Source organism: Aptenodytes forsteri, unplaced genomic scaffold, assembly GCF_000699145.1.
Source record: "Aptenodytes forsteri isolate BGI_AS27 unplaced genomic scaffold, ASM69914v1 Scaffold265, whole genome shotgun sequence".
Classification (NCBI taxonomy): Eukaryota; Metazoa; Chordata; class Aves; order Sphenisciformes; family Spheniscidae; genus Aptenodytes; species Aptenodytes forsteri.
Window position 1 is genome coordinate 962,955 of NW_008796175.1, and position 20,085 is coordinate 983,039.

A 20,085-nucleotide genomic window follows, 5' to 3' on the forward strand; every position below is an offset into this window, starting at 1 on the left:
AGTCACACATGCTGTTGGTGTGTGCCTTCTCCCCAGTCCACTATCCACTGTCATCTTCCTCCTGGCTCCGTGGAGCTCAGCAGCATCATGTTTTGCTCGCACAAGCAAGAGTAGGCTGTTTGAGGCCACGTCTGTCGCGCATGAGTGGTGTCTGCTGGACGTGGGTCTGCGGGCTGGAGGCTTGGCCCGATTACTGCTGGTTCCAGTGCTGCGCAGTGCTCTTCGAGAGACCAGACAACTGAACCTGGATAAAATCAGCTTTACAGCTTTGAAGTTTAAGAGGCAAATTTGGGCTCTTAAACAAAGCACAGATGTTTATAAATTCCCTTCCATTGGTCTGGGATAATTAAAATATCCTTAATGAAGTGAGAGCTGAAATATTAAATGCCAGTTTCATATCAAAGATTATTGACACATTATGTAAAATACATAAAATACATATATTCAAATATTGGGTAAGGGAAAGAAAAGGCTTTTTAAGTCCTCTGATCCAGGTCTGAAAGAGAACTGAGAAGGATAAAATGTACTTTATTTCATCCAAGAACTAAATATCAAAGTGTACATTAAGGGAATACAGGTGATCCACATCGTCCTGAGTTGAGAGCAGAGATACGTGTTTCATTTTCTGTGATCTTTGTGTCACACCTTTGTGCTGTTTTTAATGTGTTTCTAATTTCCTGTTATAGCCTTCCCCATAATATCATCAGTGATCTCTGAAGCAGTGTATATCATCCTTTTTCTATCTCTCTAGGCTAGTTTAATCGCTGTATCTATCTCCCCAATAACTTGCCTGTCTACCAATTTACACCTCTCTTGTCACTGCGGTGTGTGCACATGTAGTAGGAAAAGATGACTTGTCCTCCCTGTGCTACTCTGCTTGAGGTTGTTTGCTGCTGCCTTTACTACAGGATGGGTAAATATTAACTTTTAAGCAGCAGTGGCTTTGGGGCATCGTGTTCCTGGCAGGTTAAGTCTTTCAGGTTGCTGAGAGCGTGAGGTTTATCCAGCACAGCTTTTAGGCACTGACTGGCCTCGGAGGACACGAGCTGTGCCATCGCGGTGGCCAGGGAGACTTTCTGGTGCTTCCTCACTCGCCCATGCCGTAATGCTCTTTTTTTTGTGTTTTGCTTTAGAGCAGAAAGGCAAAGCTGATCTGACAGTGACAGAATCCTATTTGGTTGGTATAGGATATAAACTGTGACTCTGTTCAAGTTTTATGTTGGAAACAAGCCCAGGAAAAGTTGCTGATGGTGTGGAAATACTCACTTTCAACATTTTTGAGAATGGTATTTCTTTTTACTTTGAAAGGGTATTTTTCAATTAATTTTTTTCCCCATCATATCATATGTACATAACACGAAATAAAAGGGACCAGAAGCCATTCCGCATTTCCCCCTCCCCTTTCCACAAATTCTAAATTTTAGCTTAGCATGCCGATTTGAAATGATGCCAGGCTTTGAAATCTGGAAATACTTTGCAAAATGAACTTTTACATTTAGCGTGGCTTTATCTCTCTCCTTCCCAAGGTGGTTACCCTGTAATAGAGGCAGGCAGGACTGGGAGCGGCTGGGGTTGAGTTACTGACTCCCTGGTTTTATCCCGTGCTAGATGCTCTGCAGTGTTAAGGCAGGAACGTGGCTGGACGGCTGGGAGGGTCTGAGTCGTAGCACAGTGGTCAAACCCAAAAGCCCCCTTCGAGCATGTTTGAGTGCCTCTGCCGACCCTCAGAGGTTTGCAGTCGGGGGACACAGTTTGGGTGCTTTGCTTTCCTTTTCTTAGAGGCTTTGTTCAGTTTAGGAGGAAATTTCCTTTGCCCCGTGGTGGCAGCGGAGATCTCCTCCCTTGCGGAGGGTTTCCAAGCCTTGCAGATGGGCTTGGGGAGGAGGAGGAGAGGTGGGTGCCTCGGGCTGGCACTGGGTTTGGCCAGCAGTTGAGTGAAAACGTTGGCAGAGCGTGCCACCTCCAAGGTCTTTGCATCTCTTGGATGCAGTCAGAGTTGCTCCTGCTCACCGGCGTGGGTGCCGCTGGTCCTGCTGGCTAACTGCAAACAGCTGCTCAGTACTGGCCTCACCGAGATGTCCCCTCAGAAGGTCTTGGAAACGTGGAGACAGAAAAAGAGCAAAAGGAGAAAAAAAACCCGTCAGTCTCGAATACAGACTAGTTTTGATTTATCGCCTGTTGTATAAAATGTAACCTTTGTTTCCTATTTATAATGAGCCTGTAATAACTGGACAGTCAACTTAAACTTTAATGATTTAAACATACTTGTAAACTGTCAAGTCAAAAGTTTGTGAGTGACTATAAACATATGTTGGTGAGCGCTATATGCTAATAAATTCATTATTATGTTGCCCCAGTGGGAAACATGGAGATGGCAGGCTTTTTTTTACGATAGGTCTTTTATTGTTTGTCACATCTGCAACACGTTAAGGATTTTGAAGGCAGATAATGTTTACAGTAAGGGGGAGGACTGAAAACCTCCCAGCTCAGAGAAGAGTTCATCCTGTTTGTCAATGGAGCAACCGTGGAGCCAGCACCCTAGCCATACAGCTCTAAAAATAGAGCTGTGTACATAGACACACATATATTTATGCCACACCAATGGCAAATCATGCCTGTGAATAAATTACAGTATTTTCCCCCAAATTATGAGTCAGTGCAAATGTCTTCCAGGCTGTACGATGCAAACATGCGCTCGCGCACCACTGGGATCAGTCGTCCTACTTAGGGCACCCAAAGCAAACAGAGCCCGGGGTGGCTGGCGCTTCGCTGCTGCTCCAGACAGCCACCCACTAATTAGCTCACCTCCGGCGTTCTCACTCGAGATGCCACTTATAACCAATGTGCCTATTGCCAGGAAGCTTGAAAATAAAACATGGGTGCTGGAGAGGCTCCTGGGCCAGGCAGGTGGCTTTAGCAGGCGCTGGGGGAGAGGAGGTGGATGCTTTTCGGGGGGTTTGCAAAGGTGGTGTGGTCCAGCTCACCTGTGTGGGGATGCTGTCCCCCTGGGCATCTTGCAAGCTTTGCCGAGAGGGAAAAAAATCCCTTTTAGTGGCCGGAGCATCACCTGGGGAATGTTCTGAGCGATCCAGCAACCGGGGGAGTAGGAGGATGAGGGGGGAAGATTTACCCTTCCAAAATATCTGTGTTAGGCAGTAACAAAAGTTGTCTTGGGAACAGATGGATTTGGCAGAATTAAGTAGAAATATTTTGTCCTGGGAAGGGAAGTTGGCCTCATCCCATGAGATATGTAAGGATAGATGTATGCAATAAAGATATATAAAGATGGCTCTGCAAGTTTGCGTGTGTAAAACAGCTCCCCTGCCTGGCTGTTCCTGCTGCATAACCTGCAGTTAGCTTTGCCTTTCTGCTCTCCCTTAGTTATTTCTAAGGGGGAGTTTGTAGTTCGAGCCCCCGGGGAAGCCCCGAGTTTTCCCGCAGCCTTCCCGTTTGCTGCTCCGGCTGCCGCCGCGTGCTGCCAGACCAGCCGGGTGGGCTGGACCTCTGCGCAGGTTTCCAGCAATCCATGCCGTACCCAGGCGCTGGATGAAAGTCAAGATCAGCGCAGTGTATCCCTTGATTTACCCAGATCTGTAACTCTCTAATAGCTTCTGGCTTGCTTTGGTTTATCCTCTAGGCAGGGTTGTTTGCAGAGCTCTTGTCAAATTGCAGGCTTGAACATCGCTGTCTGGGCTGGCCGAGCGTGGCCTCTTCCCAGGTGGAAAAGCTTGTTTGTTGGTAACCCCTTTATACATGTTACAAAGGTGTTGTTGCTTCCAAAGGGGAATATAGGCACGTCGCGGAGCGGGTGATGTCTCCTGCAGCCACCTCTCCAGAGAGAAGGGGCTGCCGTGTTCGTATGGCCATGCCCTGCATGGGCATGGAGCAGGACCCCCCTGTTTTCTGCCTCACACCATGTTTTTGGAAGCTGCTCTGAACGCCCCGTGAGTTGCAACTTTCATCCTATTCTGCTTTTAAACGTCCCCGAATGTCCCAGGAAGCCCTTCCACATTACAGTGGTCTCACTGCTGAGAGTCATTCCTGCAGCTCAGCCTTTGGTAACCTTCCTCTCGTCACCCCATTTTCTTTCAGGTTTCTTTTTGGAGGTGCCATCAATCCCAGCTCCTGCCACCACCCCACACCCCCCAGCCCCATGGCAGGGAACTGGAGATGCTGCTGCTACGATGGCATTTGAATTGCTTTTTCACGGGGTGCAAAAGGCTGCTCATTTTGGGGAGCAAACAGGTACCAGCGGGTCTCCCTGCTGAGGCGGTGGCTGTGCGTGGCAGCGTGGGAGGCCAGGCAGGGTCGCTTTGGGTGCATCCCTCCTGGTTTCTGCAGCCCATTCCTGCGGGAAAGTTTCCTTAGAAGTGGGCATTCGTGCTGGAAAAGGGAACGCTCCCAGCCTGGGAGAGCTCAAAGTCTGCCGGGGCTCACTCCGTGCTTGTGCTGGGAGACAGACCAACAGTAGTTAAAATATTTACAAGATCATTCCTTCCCATCCTTTATCATGGTGATTGCTTCTCTGCAAATGCCTTCAGGGTGCCCCTGTCCGAGGGGCTAGTATCTGCTGATACGGCTCTGCTCTCGGGATGTTCATCTGCCTGCTGAGAAAGACATTTTCAAATACCTGATTGACTTTCAAAATGCTCCTTCCGCAGGTGGAAAATGTCCCCATCTGTGTGGATTTTGCTGACAGCGTGGGGCCACGTGGCTGTTGTGCCTTCCTGCTGTACAGCCTGCAGGCTTGTATTGTCCTACTGAAAAATATCATGTGTACAATATCAATATTTATTGTACGGGGCTCTGCTTAGCCTTCAGCAGAGGTGCCCTGTCCTCGGCTCACGCGGCGGGGTGAGCTGTGTCGGTTTGACGCAGCGTCCTTCCACTGTTTTTTTCTATTCTGCTAAAAGCTTTAGGACTTTTAACTACAATTTTTGTAACAGCAACTTTTTTTTCCTCCCCCCCCCCCAGAGGGTGCTGTTGAATGCTTGACTGAAGCAAGGGTAGCAGAAGCATACTGTTTTACAAGACGTTCATCCTGTCCCAGGGTGAAAAACTGACAAGGCCAAATGTCAGCTGGATTATCCTGATGGAAGAGCTGGAATCATACCAACTAAAACAGTGCAATAGCTTGATTATTGCTTTTCTATTTCAAGTGTTTGTGTTTGTTGAAATTTCTCCTTTTAATGAAGATTTGGTTGGAAGTCAAGAATTCTTTCTCACTGTCCGAATATAAGCTAGAAGATGGAGAGGGAGTCACATGTAGCAGTTGGCTGGAGCTCTAATTGAGTGGCAAGTTCATTAATTCACTTTTGACGTCAGCAAAAATGATTTTTTTTTTTTTTTTAATTGACAGACTGGGAAAATTATTGGTGCCTTTCAGAGATGGGCTTGCTTATAGCACCCTTCAGCTGGCTGTTTGTGCTGCCGTTACTCTTCCAGGCCTCACATTGTACATAATGTATACATTTTGAAGCGTTCTTGTAACTTTTGTGCTGTGGTTCCCTCCAAAGAAACAGTTTAAGTCTACAACTGAAGAGCTAGAAATTCATCTATCAGAATAAGTTTGCACTTTGAGAAAAGCTACATATAGGCAAAAACATCTATGAAATCAGCAAGTAAATCTGCTGGACGTATTAATCCCATGCTCCTGTTTTTCTGCTTTCAATTTTTTTTTTATTTTTTAAATTTTTTTAACTTTTTCAGTTTTGTGCTTACAGGTTGCAGATCCAAGTCCATCTGAGCACTTTGTATCTGGTATTTTTAGGAGCTGACTTCCACTGCCTCGGTCCATTCTGACCCAAAGCAAAGAATGATGTACCAGGTTTTTTAAAGCAGGATCAGTGGAGGGCATGTAAATCCCTGATAACCTCATATCCATAAATCACATGCATCATATTCCCAATGTGAGCAGACGTTGACCTAGATCCTTCTTTGGGAAGCCTAGATTGGCACAGATGAGGCTGGTTCTTGGGCTCAGTATAGGGTGACTGGGTGAGGTTGAAGGGTTGGAGAGGCACTGAAGGTCAGATGAGATGATGCTTCTGCTCCTACACCATACAAATGCACAGAAGTCTTTGTGACTGTGATCGCTTATCAATCCCAAATGTTTATAATGCCAGTCTGCTGGCAAAAGGTTTACCCTCTATTCAGGTTGCAAGTTTGAATAACAGCTTGTATTATGCAAGAGCGTCTTAAGGAGAGACTTTTCAACAGTGTAATTTGGGAGCTAATGTATCTTTAAATTGTTACTGAGTGCAGCATTTTACATGACTGAACGCATCAAAACAATTTCAAGTATGCAAAAATCTGCCCAGTTGCAATAGTGATAGTCATATTTATCTTTAAAGGATGATGAATCTGTTTTTCTGTGGCTGAAAACATGTGAATTCTTCCGAAGCTGGGAAACACAATTCCTGACTTGGATGCAAACTTGCTTTTCTTTTTGTGACATTTTTCATTGTGGAGAGACAAAATAGTTTAACTGGATTTCTTTTTAAGGGACGACAATAAAGGAGTATTTCAGACAGAAGCAGACCAGGTGCTACTTGCTAACGGACCAACAAGATAACCCTACACTGATAGTCAGGGCATCATATCCGTGCAGTTTGTCGTACAAAGAGAGGTTTGTCTGTGAGCCTGATAACAATATAACGTGTTGATTGACTTTTCACGTAGGAGAGGGGGCCCCTTTCATGAGTGGCTTGGCTTTTACTACTGCCTTACTGCAGGTAAGCTGATAAGAGCGATTACGGGGATGTAATAAATGAGGCTGTAGGGCACAGCCCTGCTCGGTGTTGCAGGAGAGGGCTCTGGCCCTGGAGCGTGTCCCAGCCGTGCCGGCCGATGCGTGTGCCCAGCACTCATGTTGGTGTGCTGGCACTCAGCTGTAAAACATCCTGGAGATGCCCTGTGGTCATAGGGCTGGACCATTCCTCTCTTGCCTCATGGCTGCCGTGGCTCCTGGTCTCAGAAAATGGGGGGATGCGCCCTGCATGAAGAAGGGGTGCCTTCTCTCCTGGCAGCATTTCCACTCCTCTGTGGTCTAGGACAGGCTGGTTCAGCTGGGATTCCTTCCTTGTGGACTGCTGGATCAGTCTCCCTCACTGCGTTGTCTTTAGCCCTGATGCAAAGCGAAGACGGGTGGGTGCTGAGTGCCCATATTAGCTCATGGTCCTTGGGATCGTGCTGCAATTTGTCATATCTGCTTATACTTTAGGTGTCTTTGACCACCTGGGCACCACTGAAGGGGAGCAGACACGGGACAGCTCTATAGCTGAGCTACTGCTTGGTGGTACTCAGAAACCACAGCCACCAGCTGAATGCAAGACTGGGGTCAGCAAGACTGGGATCCTTTAGCGTACACCGCTGTGATGCTGGGGATTTGGCTACAGGCAACGGCAAGAGTTGAACAGGAGGAACGTCACATAGCAGGGACACCCAGAGGTTACATGGAGTCAAAGTCACAAGAAGACAAATTCACGGAACTAAGGTCCATCAAGGACTATTAAACACAGCTTGGCTCGGGATGAGCTTGACGTGCATCTGCCCAGAAAGCGCCTTGGGGAAATACAACTATGTGAATAACTGGAGACACAATTAACATTGGGCCAGGTGGCCCTGTCTCATTGAAAGGGTCTAGGAGAGGGTCCTGGGCTCTCAGCTGTGGCTGCTGCACTGCTGTCCATCATCTTGCCCTGAGGGAGATGTCCAAGAGAACAGATAGTGTTTGAGGTGGACCATGGAAGCCACCACTTATTGGAAAACTTTTGGGTACAACTTTCAGAGCACTCTTGAGCCCTAAAGGCAAAAAGATGGGAAATGCTGAAATTCTCTAGACTGCCTTAAAAATCCTGACCTCTTGGTTCTCCTCTTCGAATTTGAACAAATGTGTTTGTTTTTACATAGGGTATTGTGGTGATGACCTAGCAGTGCGAGTTGCAGTGTTGCATTGTGGCAGCAACCGAAGGCTCTGGTGAGCTGGTGTTTACTTAGATGTGGTTGAGTGAGAGCCTACACGGCAGCCATCTCCTTACGCAGGATCCAACAGGTTCTTACTTGCTGCAGACAGGAGCATCACATTCTTGAAAATTAGTTTTACATCTTTCCATAAATATAAGTGTATGTATCTATGAACTAATCAAGCCTGACTAAATGAAGCTGTGATTTAAATATCTGGAAGATGTCTGGATCTTTCCAAAAATATAAGTTATGTATCTATGAACTAATCAAGCCTGACTAAATGAAGCTGTGATTTAAATATCTGGAAGATGTCTGGATCTTTCCAAACAGCGATGCTCCCTGGAAAGTCATGGATTGTAGCCTGAATGGAGAAAGAAGCATTGCCTGAGATGAGGCTCTCAAAGCTAAATCAATGGAGAGACCATGCTGGACTTGTGCACGGGCCTGATCCTGGAGACTGACGCTGGTGGTTGATGGTCTCCAGCAGAAGGAAACACAGACCTGCCCAGAAAGCAGCCTGTCTTTTTAGTCCTTGCCAAAAAGATATTGGAAAGAGGGAAAGGGATGCTCCTCCAGAGAAATCTCTCAGGACTGATTGTTTTTAATCCATATTTCTTTCCCTCTTCTCCCCACCCCTTGCTTTGCAAGTGAAAATAGTGTGCGTTTGGGTCTGGGCTGCAAATCACTCATCAGTCGGTGTATTACCAGGACACGATCGGTTACTGAGTCAACACTGCTCTGTGCGCTCCAGAAACGGGGGATTCATCACCTGTCAGGACGAAGCTCTCTTCGACTGTTGTGCATTAGCCATGACCTGTGTGCGCACATCTGCCGGGGCCGACACCAGGAGTAACATGAACTGAACCAGGTGTGTCTGTCCGAGCGCTGGCTCCCCGGATTCCCAGGTGGATCTCCGGCAGATCCCCGACCCCTCGTACGGCTGGAATGGATGAGCTGTGAACTGGAGGAGAGATGTCCTCCTTCCTGCGTGGTGGCTGGCGGCGGGCTGTACTCTGCCTTCACCGTCCATCCCCGGCCCCGGGGGTTTCCAGGGCTTTCGTGGCTCTAAGGAGAGCCCAGATGGCTTTCTTCCATATCAACAAATTTCAGGCAGCCAAGTGCTTCTGAAGTTTGCCGGCCTTGCCAGCTTTTCTGAGTCTATGGTGCATCTCACCTGGGGCAAAAGCGGCTTGACCCCAAAATTTAACCTCCCCTCATGTTGTTTTTAGGGCAGGTCGGAAACTTCCTGATGGGAAGACTTTGTGTTGGAAAATGCCTCTCTGCTGGAACCGGGATGCAATGAAGCATGCTGGGGTTTTGGATGGGATCTTTTTGTTTTGGAAATAAATTGAAACATCTTTCTTGCTCCTGCAGCGGGGAAACGCAGCAACAGCCTGCTTGCCCATACTGCAAGGTAATGCTGTCAGCTTTCACTCCAGAGTGGCTTCTTGTCTAAAAGTCTGCCTGAGATTACGCTTTTAATTATACCCCAGAAAAAAAATGAAATCCAAATGAATTGATTGGACTTTGTTGGAGTGGTATGTCAACTTGCCTTTTTTTTTTTTTTAAAACAACAGAAAATTTGGCTGCGCTTTGCTTTTGTTCTGCTTTGGAGCAGTAGCACATTCCCTGTTTTCTGTGGGAATGGAAATCTGGCATTTTGACCAGCTTCTGTTGTTTCAGAAAATGTCTTCAATGGTGTTTGGAGCTCTCGACAACATCTTGCTGTCTGTTCCTGCTTTTCCTTCGCTCTTTGCTTCCCACGGGACCTGGGACGATGCTTTGCCTTTCCCTCCTGTGGGAGGCTGGGTCTGTGCCCAGCGCGGATCTTGAATGCAAACCCAGCCCAAGGACATCACCTGCCAGCAACACCTTTCCTTTCCCAAACCTTCCTTCTTCTGAGGGCCCTTCCTGTGTATCCCATCCCCGAGCAGCCGGGAGCCAGTGCCCGAAGCGCTGCCTTGGGGCTGACTCTTTGCTGGATGCTGAAGGACCCTGTGCACTGCTGCGTGCCCAGGATGCTGCTGCGTCCCTTGGCTGGCTGCTGCCTTGGTGGTTATATGCCGTGATGTGCGGGGACGTGTGTATTGTGGTGGCAGGTACTGCTGGCTGCTGTGGGACCTCACTGGCTGCATCGGTTTCGGCAGCTGGACAGGCTGCCAGGGCATCTGTCACCGTCTCAGTCCAGCGCAGGAGTTCTGGCAGGATTTCTAAAATGTAAATTACAACTGCAATGTGATACATGTCCTTTTTTTCTTTTTTTTTTTTGTTCCCCCTCCTTCCTGTTTTAATTCAGTATCTTGAGTCTCTGTAAAATTGTTGGACTCTAAGCTATTTTGGAGTTGCTTGTGTCCCATGGATACTGGAGATGCTTCCTGCATGGGGAGGCAGACATCTGCTGCAGCCTGTTTTCGGACTTTTTTGTGTTAGGCAGACTGCAGTTGGCAGGTGGAAGCTGGTGGTTATTATCAGAGTCTGAGTAATATCCTCTGCCTCCCTGATAACTCTCCGCCGGCTGCTCTGCAGCTTCGGTACGTTCACTCGTCCTGTTCTGGTTCTGTGTAGATCATTCCAGTAAAAAGTAAACAAAATAAAAAAAGTTGTGTGCTCCCCAAAGTCATCACAGAGCACAGCCTGCAATATCTCTTCCTCTTCCCTTGTCTACATAAATCATCTGCTAAGGGAAGCACAGAGAATGTGAAAGAATGCATTTATACCTGAAACGCTCTCCTCTCCCCTTCCCGCTAAGGGCAAACTTCCCCACTTGTGCTCCGGTGTCTGTTGGCAGGAAGCATCTGATGTGCTGTCGCCTTTGATTTCCCTTCCTGGCACTCTTAGCTTTATTTCTACCTTTGCAAAGACTAAAAGAGGCTCAAGGTTCAGAGGAGGGCCACGAAGATGATCAGGGGGCTGGAGCACCTCCTGTATGAGGACAAGCTGAGAGAGCTGGGGTTGTTCAGCCTGGAGAAGAGAAGGCTCCGGGGAGACCTTATAGCTGCCTTCCAGTACCTGAAGGGGGCCTACAGGAAAGATGAGGAGGGACTCTTTATCAGGGAGTGTAGTGATAGGTAATGGTTTTTAACTGAAAGAGGGAGATTTAGATTAGATATTAGGAAGAAATTCTTTACTGTGAGGGTGGTGAGGCACTGGAACAGGTTGCCCGGAGAAGTTGTGGATGCCCCATCCCTGGAAGTGTTTATGGCCAGGTTGGATGGGACTTTGAGCAACTTGGTCTAGTGGAAGGTGTCCCCGCCCATGGCGGGGGGTTGGAACTAGATGATCTTTAAGGTCCCTTCCAACCCAACCCATTCTATGATTCTGTAAGGTGTGCCCAGCATCGTGCAGCTGACACGTGGCTGTGCACGGCCACCTCCCCGCGGCTGCTACGTGGTCTGTCCGTGGGTCCTTTTGCCAATGGGGCAGTTTTTCCAAATGTGGGGCCAGTGGCACATATCAGCTGGGGGGGGGGCCACAGCGGTACCCTGGTGCTTTTGGGGGAGGCATTTGTACGAGATAAGCAGGCTGTGCCAGGGGAGCCGCTGTGGCCAGGTGCAGGGAGCAAAGGCTTTGCACGCGCCGCGTTCCCCTCCTGGGCTCTGGTGGGACGTTCCTGCCTGGCTGTGGGCTTTGGTGCCAGTCAGAAAGCTTTGCCCTGGTGAGGTGGTGTGCATGTGTTCGGGGCAATTTGGGTCTTGCAGCTCTTGTGGGGATGGAGGTCCTCTGTCTGTCCTCTCCAGGCACCTCCTTGCCCTTTTTGGTGCCCCCTTCCCTCCCCCCATTTGCTTTATTTAACCCAGAAGCATCGGGGGATGCTCTCCAGCCACTCCAGAAAACGGAGCTGAATGGTTTCTCTTGGGCCCCAGACCACTGCCCAAGATCTGCTGACCCTTGTATTTCCAGTGAACGAATACCAGCTGGTGGGTCAGGTTTTGATCTTGGAGGTTCAGCTGATGTCTTTCCTTCTATTTTGCTTCTCTGAATATTTTTAATGGCAGCACTGAGTGGCTGAAGGCAGCAGAAGCGGTACAGTACCGTGGGCAGAGGTAGGTCTGGTGCAGCCTGGAGTCCCCAGCTACAAGGGTCCCCCATGCACAAATAATTCCGCTGAACTCGGTCCTCAGGTGCGCGTGCAGTGGGGCACCAGCTGAAGTATCTTGCTGATACTTAAGTGTCTGCTGGGCCAGACACTTAATGCTATTAGCAGACACTAAATAGGTCTGTCTTATTTAGTGGCCTTAATTTATTAAATCAGGCAGCAATACTCTTGGAAAAGCAGTGCCGGAAAAGGGAGCAGAGTGAGCTGTAAGTTTCCAATTTCTGCTGGATCAGGCCCCTGGAGATCCATGTGATCTGGTGCACTGGAGGCAGCGCTATTGCAGTGACTCATAAACAGATGTGCCCAATTTACATTGCAGCTTAATACCTTTGTTTAAAAATAAAAAAATGTTTTTTCAAGACAAATGTGTTAAAGCAGATGTTTCCAGTAAAACAAATACTTGTGTGATTTACAAACAACTTCCCACCACCAGAACTCATTAGAAAATGTGGAAAAAAGAAAAATGGTTCTGTGTACTAACAAAAAGATAAAATAAAATCCAAAAATAAGGACATAGCAAGGAGGTATTTCTGCACATTGAATGAAAAGAACTGCTGTGCTTGGGTTGGGAAGCAAGAGGCTTGAGAGTGATTTTGCTGGCTAATAGCAGTAAGACTAACCCTGACCAGTTGCATACATTAAGGAGCAGAAACCTGCCTGTAAAAATACTTAACCAGCTCCTGTTATGTGGGTTACGGGGTAACTGGGCCCACTGTGTAGGATTGCCCAGAGGTTCCTAAATCACTTCCATCCCATTGAAACCTACACTGGGGGACTGGATGGCTGCGGGATTGCACTAACCCTAAAGCAAAGCAAACAGATACAGCCCCTATAGCAAACCCTGCTCTAAGGGATTCCTCCCTGGGCATCTTCCCCTCTGCATCCCACAGCTGGCCTGGGAGATGCTTTCTTTGCCTCTGCCTTGACGTGCAGCTCAGGCTTTCTGGGGCTGTGCAAACCCGTGGTGTCTCTGCATTTCCTCGTGGGGCTGTGCAGGGCTGTGCCCGTCCAGCTGCTCCTCCCAGTTTTTGGGAGGCAAAGGCAGGCATGTGCTGAGAAACTCTTGTCGTCTCTGGTCCCTTCGGACCCACTTTCCGCCCGGCTCCATTGCAGGGCTGCCGTCACACAGTGCCTGCAAGCCCGGCACTCATGTTACATACAATTTGACACCCCATGTGGTCTTAATGGGTTTCCCAGGCTGCAGCTGCAGCATAGCCAGCACTTTTTGTTAGCTGCAGGGGCTGACAATTCCCCTTTGCCTTCCAGCTCTCCGCTGCAAAGGTATCATATTTTTTTAATGCACTTGTCACCTATTTCATCTGGGCATTTGTTGCTAAAGAAACAGTGACAGTGGATGTTTGTGGGTCAGCAGGCTGCTCCTCTAAATCCATCATTGCTTGGCACTTGTGCCCTGGGCAAATGGCTTGACCAACTTCTGAGAAGACACGAAGTCATCCAGACAGGTGACCACAGCATCGTGGCTTCAGCCCCTGCCTCTCCCTGCAGCTTTGCTAGAGCATCACGGGAGGCCTCTGGAGTGACCGAGTCTGCGCGAGTCCCATGCAATGCGTGTGGGTTTGACCTGGCGAAGGATGCCAGCTCTGCAAATGCTGCAACAAGGGTGGTTTCTGCAGCATCTCGAAGCACCCGTGCATGTCAGGGCGCCTTCCCATGGTTCTGCTGGCAGAGCTGCTGGGGACGTCTCTCACAGCTGGATGGGTTGGGAGGATGGGCAGAAAAAGGCAGCCTGGTGGTCTTTTGCAGCCTGTCCCACCCGGGGAGGGGCGACACAGCAGCCCGGCAGCCAGCAGCACACGAGGAAGCAGCGAGTATGATTTGAGGAGCTTCTGTTGCTTCTTGGTGGACAGACACGGGATGTCTCATCAGGGCTGCAAGTTCATCATTATGAAAAATGACCCGCTAGCATCAGAGACCTGCTGGGGTGTCCTTAGAAACAGGGGCTGAGTGGGTGCACTGAAAGATGGCTGTGGGACGGGGACTGCTCCTCGCCCTCCCTGTTTCCTGGTGTCTCTCTGGTTTCCGTGCCTTGCCATAAAGAGTGTTTTCAGAGCAAAACCTTCACAGGGGACTTGCTGAGACGTGTCCAGAGGAATTAAAAGCATCCCAGGAGGAGGAGGCGGCCACTGCAGAGCATCTTGGGGCGCTCAGAGGTGCTTTTCCCAGCTCGCCCATCAGTGCTCGTGAAACCTTGTTGCAGCCTTGGCTCAGTTTTAACCATTAGTGAACGGAGGATTGTGCTCAGCTCTCATGAACCATGAGGCTTTGGTGCTTAATTAATCTGTGTAGAGCAGAGGGCATAATTAATGCCTGCAGTGTACTTTGAGACCCTTGGGTGAAAGGCAGCATGCAGTCACTGTGCTTTGCCCTTCCAGAGCAAAACCACATGGTTGGGTCTGTGAAAATCATCGCTGGCCGGTACCATGTGCCGTGCGTGGCCATCCCGGGATGGCTGCTCATCGTATTGCGGTATTTTGGGGATTTTTGGTCTCTGCTGGTGCTGTCTCAGGGAGGGCCATGGGCAGATGTAGCCTGACACATCTTCTATCCCCTCCATGCTATGATGCTCCCCGACCGGTGCAAATTGTCACAGGGACATGGAACCGAGTGGAGAAAAAAATCTCCCCTCGCTCCTTAAAAAGGAGACATCTCCATCTGCTTTCCTGGTGTTTCTACACAGGCTTTTGTAATTTGTTCCTGAAATACCTTTGTTTTTCAGCCATTTCTTCAAAGAAAGAGGGAAAATTGCCACTAGTTGTTTAGTGTTGGTTTTAGATTAAACCATCCTGCAAAGACTAAGCAAACTGGGTAAAAAAAAAATGAGTATATTTTGGTAGCTTAAGGACAGCCTGGCAGATTTCCTTCCTGATATCTATAAAGCTTTTTTTTTTCCCCTCGCTGTCAGCATTGTTTTTGTGGGTGTTAAACATAAAGGAGAGGAGAACAGATTGCAGGTATGTTGAGTTCCAGCACAATCAACTGTCATTATTTAAAAAAGCAGCTTTTAACCAAGTCTTTAAAATTACCTCCTCATTTATCAATTGTCAGGTGTAAACCTGCACGTCGTACAGAATTGTTCCCTGTCACACGCCGTCCTGACACCGTCGCACCCGCTCACGCTTTGGGTGATCTGCAGACATTTTACACCACTTACCACCGAGCATTAACAGAAATAAATTAACGCTTTAAAAGCGTAAATGTTTTATTTCATAGGAGTCAGGCAGGATATTTGGAAAGGAAAGAAATGTAAATAGAATGAAATTCTTAAGCAAGATTATTGATATGACAGGACTAAAGAGCTTGGGTTTCTGTGAAAAGTGCCTCTTTTCATCCCTCTAATAAGTCCATTACTTGCACTCGGGAATATTTTAAGGTCCTTTTCATGCTGAATCTGGAGTTGAGCATGCTTTGCATTTCAAGCTTTGTCTATGAATCAGTAGAAGCCAAAGTTATTTCTGCTTTAAAATAACAGGAGCAGGGAACAGCTAATCTCTTTTCATTCTGAGTCCTTACATTATTTTACTGGACAGAGTTTGTGTTGGCTACAAAACAGGGCATTCACAAAATCTATGAGAAGGAATTTAGTCTAAGAATGAAGCCTAGATTGCAGTATGCATAAAGACTCCTTCTCCTAAGGCCATTAAGAAATTCCAAATCTGAGCTATTTTGAACAGTGACATTAAATTAGCCTTGCTAATTCCAGTAATTCAAGCCCATAGCTGAGTTTACAAATCTACTAGATGAGGCCTTCCCATAATTACAATCTCAATGTGCTTTTCAGCTAAGGTGAGTTGGCACAAAAAAAGATAAATAAATAAAAGGGGGGAAAATGCTCTTTCTGTTCTGCCTTTTGAGATGAATATCTCTAAAGAACAGTTAACTGGCTGTATTGCACCAATAAGACGTCCCCTCTCCTGGACTGGTAAGTTCATTTTGCCTCTAATGTGCAAGTGAAATGCAGAAAAGAGACTGGATTTTTCCCTGCTTCGTTTTTTCTGTTGTCTCTTTTCAAAGGAGCATTGATGCTGCTGGTGCTTGTAGATCAGTTTTTAGTTGTTTATTTACAGGTAGTAATTCCTACTGGGAAAAGAAAGAGTCTGACTGTGTTACCCTCTTTTGTCGGGGAAAAAAGAACACCCTTTGGTGGATAAATTCAGGTTAGAGCAGGTGGAGCAACAATACAAAGCAGCAACCCCCCTTATTCCTCTGGAGAAGAAGCTGATTTCCAGGTCCTAACACAGCTAGACATTCCCAGAGTGATGGAAAGGTTTTGAGGATATGTTTTCAAAGCCATAAGGCACAAAAACATGAAACAAATAAAAATTGAGTGCGTTATTTAAAAGGGTGTTAATTTTATTAGAACTGAGCTAAGCTAATGTAAGGGCGAACGTAAGTATTCACATCAGCACTTAACTCGGGCTGCAATGTTCATAAAACCTCCTTTTGATCGAGCTGTAAGTGTTTTGATCCTTATTCTATGAGCATCATTCAAAGTGACCTGACTGTAGCTCCAAACAGGCATCTGCAGCTGCAGAAGTCCTTGAGCAATAACAGGTCAGGAACTTGAATGCGTGCTCTGCCAGGAATGCCAATATTGCAATCTTTTTTTTTTGTTGTTCCAAATGAGAATGAATGCACAAAAACTCTCACGAAATGAAAATTCCCAACAGATAATTGTACTGCCATCATTGACTGTGGATACTTGAGTCAAAATATTAAACAAAACGCTGATTTTGATCTATCAGAATAATAATAACATGGCCGCTAAATATTTTGATATAATTGGCACATGAGTGTTTGGCCTTTCTCCCATTGACAATGTTGTCACCATTGGCACAGCCAAGTGAAACATCTTGATTTTTAGAAGACCACCCTGATTTAAGAGGACGTTTTTCTGCTGGGCACCTGTGGGGCTGGGTGCGGCTCCTGCAGCTCAGAAAATCGCGGCCGCACATTGCACGGTCGCGCGGAGCCTGTTCGGAAAAGGGATGGACCAAAAAGTGTGCAGGAGGCTGGCAGGCATCTCCTCCTCTCCCTGATGCAGGCAGATTTCCTGCCACTGATGCATGTTGCCCGTAGACTCAGGTAAATGCAGCAGATAATGCCCCAAAATAGTGTTTAGCTGTGCTGTTTTCAGGGGCTAGAGGAAGCTGCTGTTGCTCCCCGAGGCTGGGGTGATGGCCGAGGAGGAGTGCAGTGGGGTGGTGCAGGGCACGAACCCATCTCTTTTCCCTTTCCTGGGAGGGTGGGAGAGGAGGGAGGCTGAAATGCAATTCTTGATTTCCAGGAAACTTTTATCTCTAATCTCTGTAATCCGTTTTAGAGAGGATTTTGTATTTTTCAAGGGATTTACAAACTGGATTACGTAGCCTTTTTATTTTGATTTTCCACCGTGATTGTGACATTCCTGAGACTGAGCCGTGAGTGCTACAGATAGGACGGAAGGGGAGGCATTCGTGGACTTGGACCTCAGAGTTCTCTTGTGTTGTCATCTCCGGGGGCTGATCCCCTCCCTCCCTTGCTTCCTCCTCCTGGGGTAGACACAGCCAAGGTGGTCTCCTTGAGCTCCACTATGGTCCCAGCCGTGAGCACTGGTTTGACGAGGTCCCAGCCGTGGGTCCCCAAGCATGATGGGGAGCCCCATGGCCCCCAGGAAAGAGCAAGTGTGAGGAGATGGATCTGGCACAGCCCGAGCACCGCAGCCGCGGTGTCCTGGTGTTCAGCTGGGATGACGCTGGGTTTTCCATCGGAGCTACCACTGCTGTCCAGCTCTAGCTTTCAGCACCATCGTTCCAGTGGTGCTTTGGGCCCAGGGTTTGCTCTCGGTCTGGGCGGGAGGCAGGAGGCAGGAATCGGCCCCGGTTTTGCATCAGATGTTACATGCACCTGGTAAACAGCTGGGTTTAATTTGGGTCTTTCTCTGCAGCCATGCAGAAGGTAGTGCAAAGCCAGGTCCTGGTTTCAGACTTCAGTGGCTGTTCCTGGGGCTTCTTCCCGCACACAGCACAGGGAACGTGACCTGAAGCTGTTAAAAAGTTCCAGCCTATGAACCCAACCCTTCTTTTTCTATATAAAGTGGGAAAGTCGGGTATGGTGATGTTTCCCAGGGCCTCCTGCATTACCCCGTTTTTATAGGCTGAAGCCACTTTAATGTTGTTTTAATGCAGAGCCAGGGTTTTATTTATTTATTTATTTATTTTAGCAGCTTAACGCAATTAAAGAAGCCGGGTGGTGCTGTAGCCTCTCGGCTACAGCTGCCTCCCTTGGCAGCACTCTCACCTCAACCTGTGCTCCGCAAATGTTCCCCCAGCACGGGCAGGGGGAGCTTGCTCTCCATCCACGCTGGTGATCCTGGGCAGTGTAAGAGCACAAAACCTCGGGGAGTTTCTCCAGGAGTGGAGGCAGGCTGAGCAGATGTGTGTGAACTGCCATGCCTGAGCCTATCTGCCGGCTCTACCTGTGGGCTGAGCAGGTATGTCCATGCCCAACCCAAATTCTTGGGTTATGACCTGAAATCTCACTCCAGATATTTTCCTTGGCGTCATGAGTTGTAGCCTGGTGGAGTCTCTGTCAGCTTGATCCCCGGGCTGGGAGCACTGCTCAGGTGCTTTCTTTACATGCATGCTCAAGGAGGAAAACACCAGCCACCTTTGATTTTTCTTTTCCTTACAAGAATAAGGGAATGATGGATGTCCAGGGGTTTTTGACTAAGCGTAGACATTGCACAAAGTCCTGGTCCCTTCTGATCAAAGAGGCACATTTCTGGTTGCCTACTTGGAGAATGAATGCCACGAACCCTGGTCTCCGTGTACTGGGCCCCACTTGGGTCTGGTTTCCCCACGCGGTGAGTCACAAAGGAAGGTGTCAGATGTTCCTGGGTGCCGTAACACCACCATGGGTTTTCTGATCAAGCATTGAGAAACATCATTCTGCCTTGAGGGCTGCTTTTAGCAGCTGGCATCTGGAAGGCAGGGACCATTGCCGTTCCCCTTAGGACTGTGTCTTGGCAGGTCTTGCTAGTACATGAATGTCACTAAATGTCCCGAGCTTGGAAAGTTGAAGGCCAGCAGGTAGCAAGCAAGAGCTGCCTGTCCTGGTCATGCCGTAGCAAAGAGCTTTTGGGGGAGCAAAGATGAAAGAGAAAATTTTGTTTTGGTGTGATGATGATGGTTTTGGTCATTAGAGGAAATTTGAAGCTTTTCATTTTGCTCTGTTGTCACTGGGAACGTTGCCTCCCAAAATCAAGGCTGTTCTGAGATGTCTCAAGTGACAGCAGAGTGATCAGAAGGGATCGCTTTGTGGGTTTAGACCTTGAAGGTCTCCAAAGAGGGAGAGGGTGACTCCACAACTGGGTGGGCTGAGATACATGGGGGATCTGCAGAAACATTGCTTGACCCAGTCCTATATTGCTACCTCATACATCACTTCACTTCCATTCATACTCTTCTGTTTCCAGCTTTTCCTCTTTTTCTTTCTTGACTCCTGCCTTTGTAGATGCTTTTGGCTGTCCATGTTTAGCTCCCTATTTTGCAGTTCTTCTCTCCTAATTCCTTTAGGTAGCAGCTCTTTTTCTGGACAGTACAGCTGGAAATCAGACCGGGGCATGCTGCTTCATCATCAAACTACAAGGACTCCGGCACTTCCATATAATAATGCTAATGAGATTTGTTAATTTTTAATAGATTACATGAGCGCATTTTGCTAAACATGTGTTTGTGGCTCTACTCTGCGAGTACAGTTCAGAAACTCTTTCACTTGCTGCCAAAGGGAAAATGATTAATGCAATTGCAGATGCCAGATTCTCTTCGGGGTAAACCCACAGCACACCAAGGAGCAAAGAGGAATTTAATGAGTACGTTTTCAAGGTAAACATAGGCCCACGTCATCAATGATAGCCCTTTCTCGCCACCAGCCTCTGGCCAAGGTGGAGTGGAGGAGTAGTCGCTTGAATTGGGGTCGTGGTGCAGCCTGTCTGCCTGTGCCATGTGATGTGTTGGGTTTTTGGG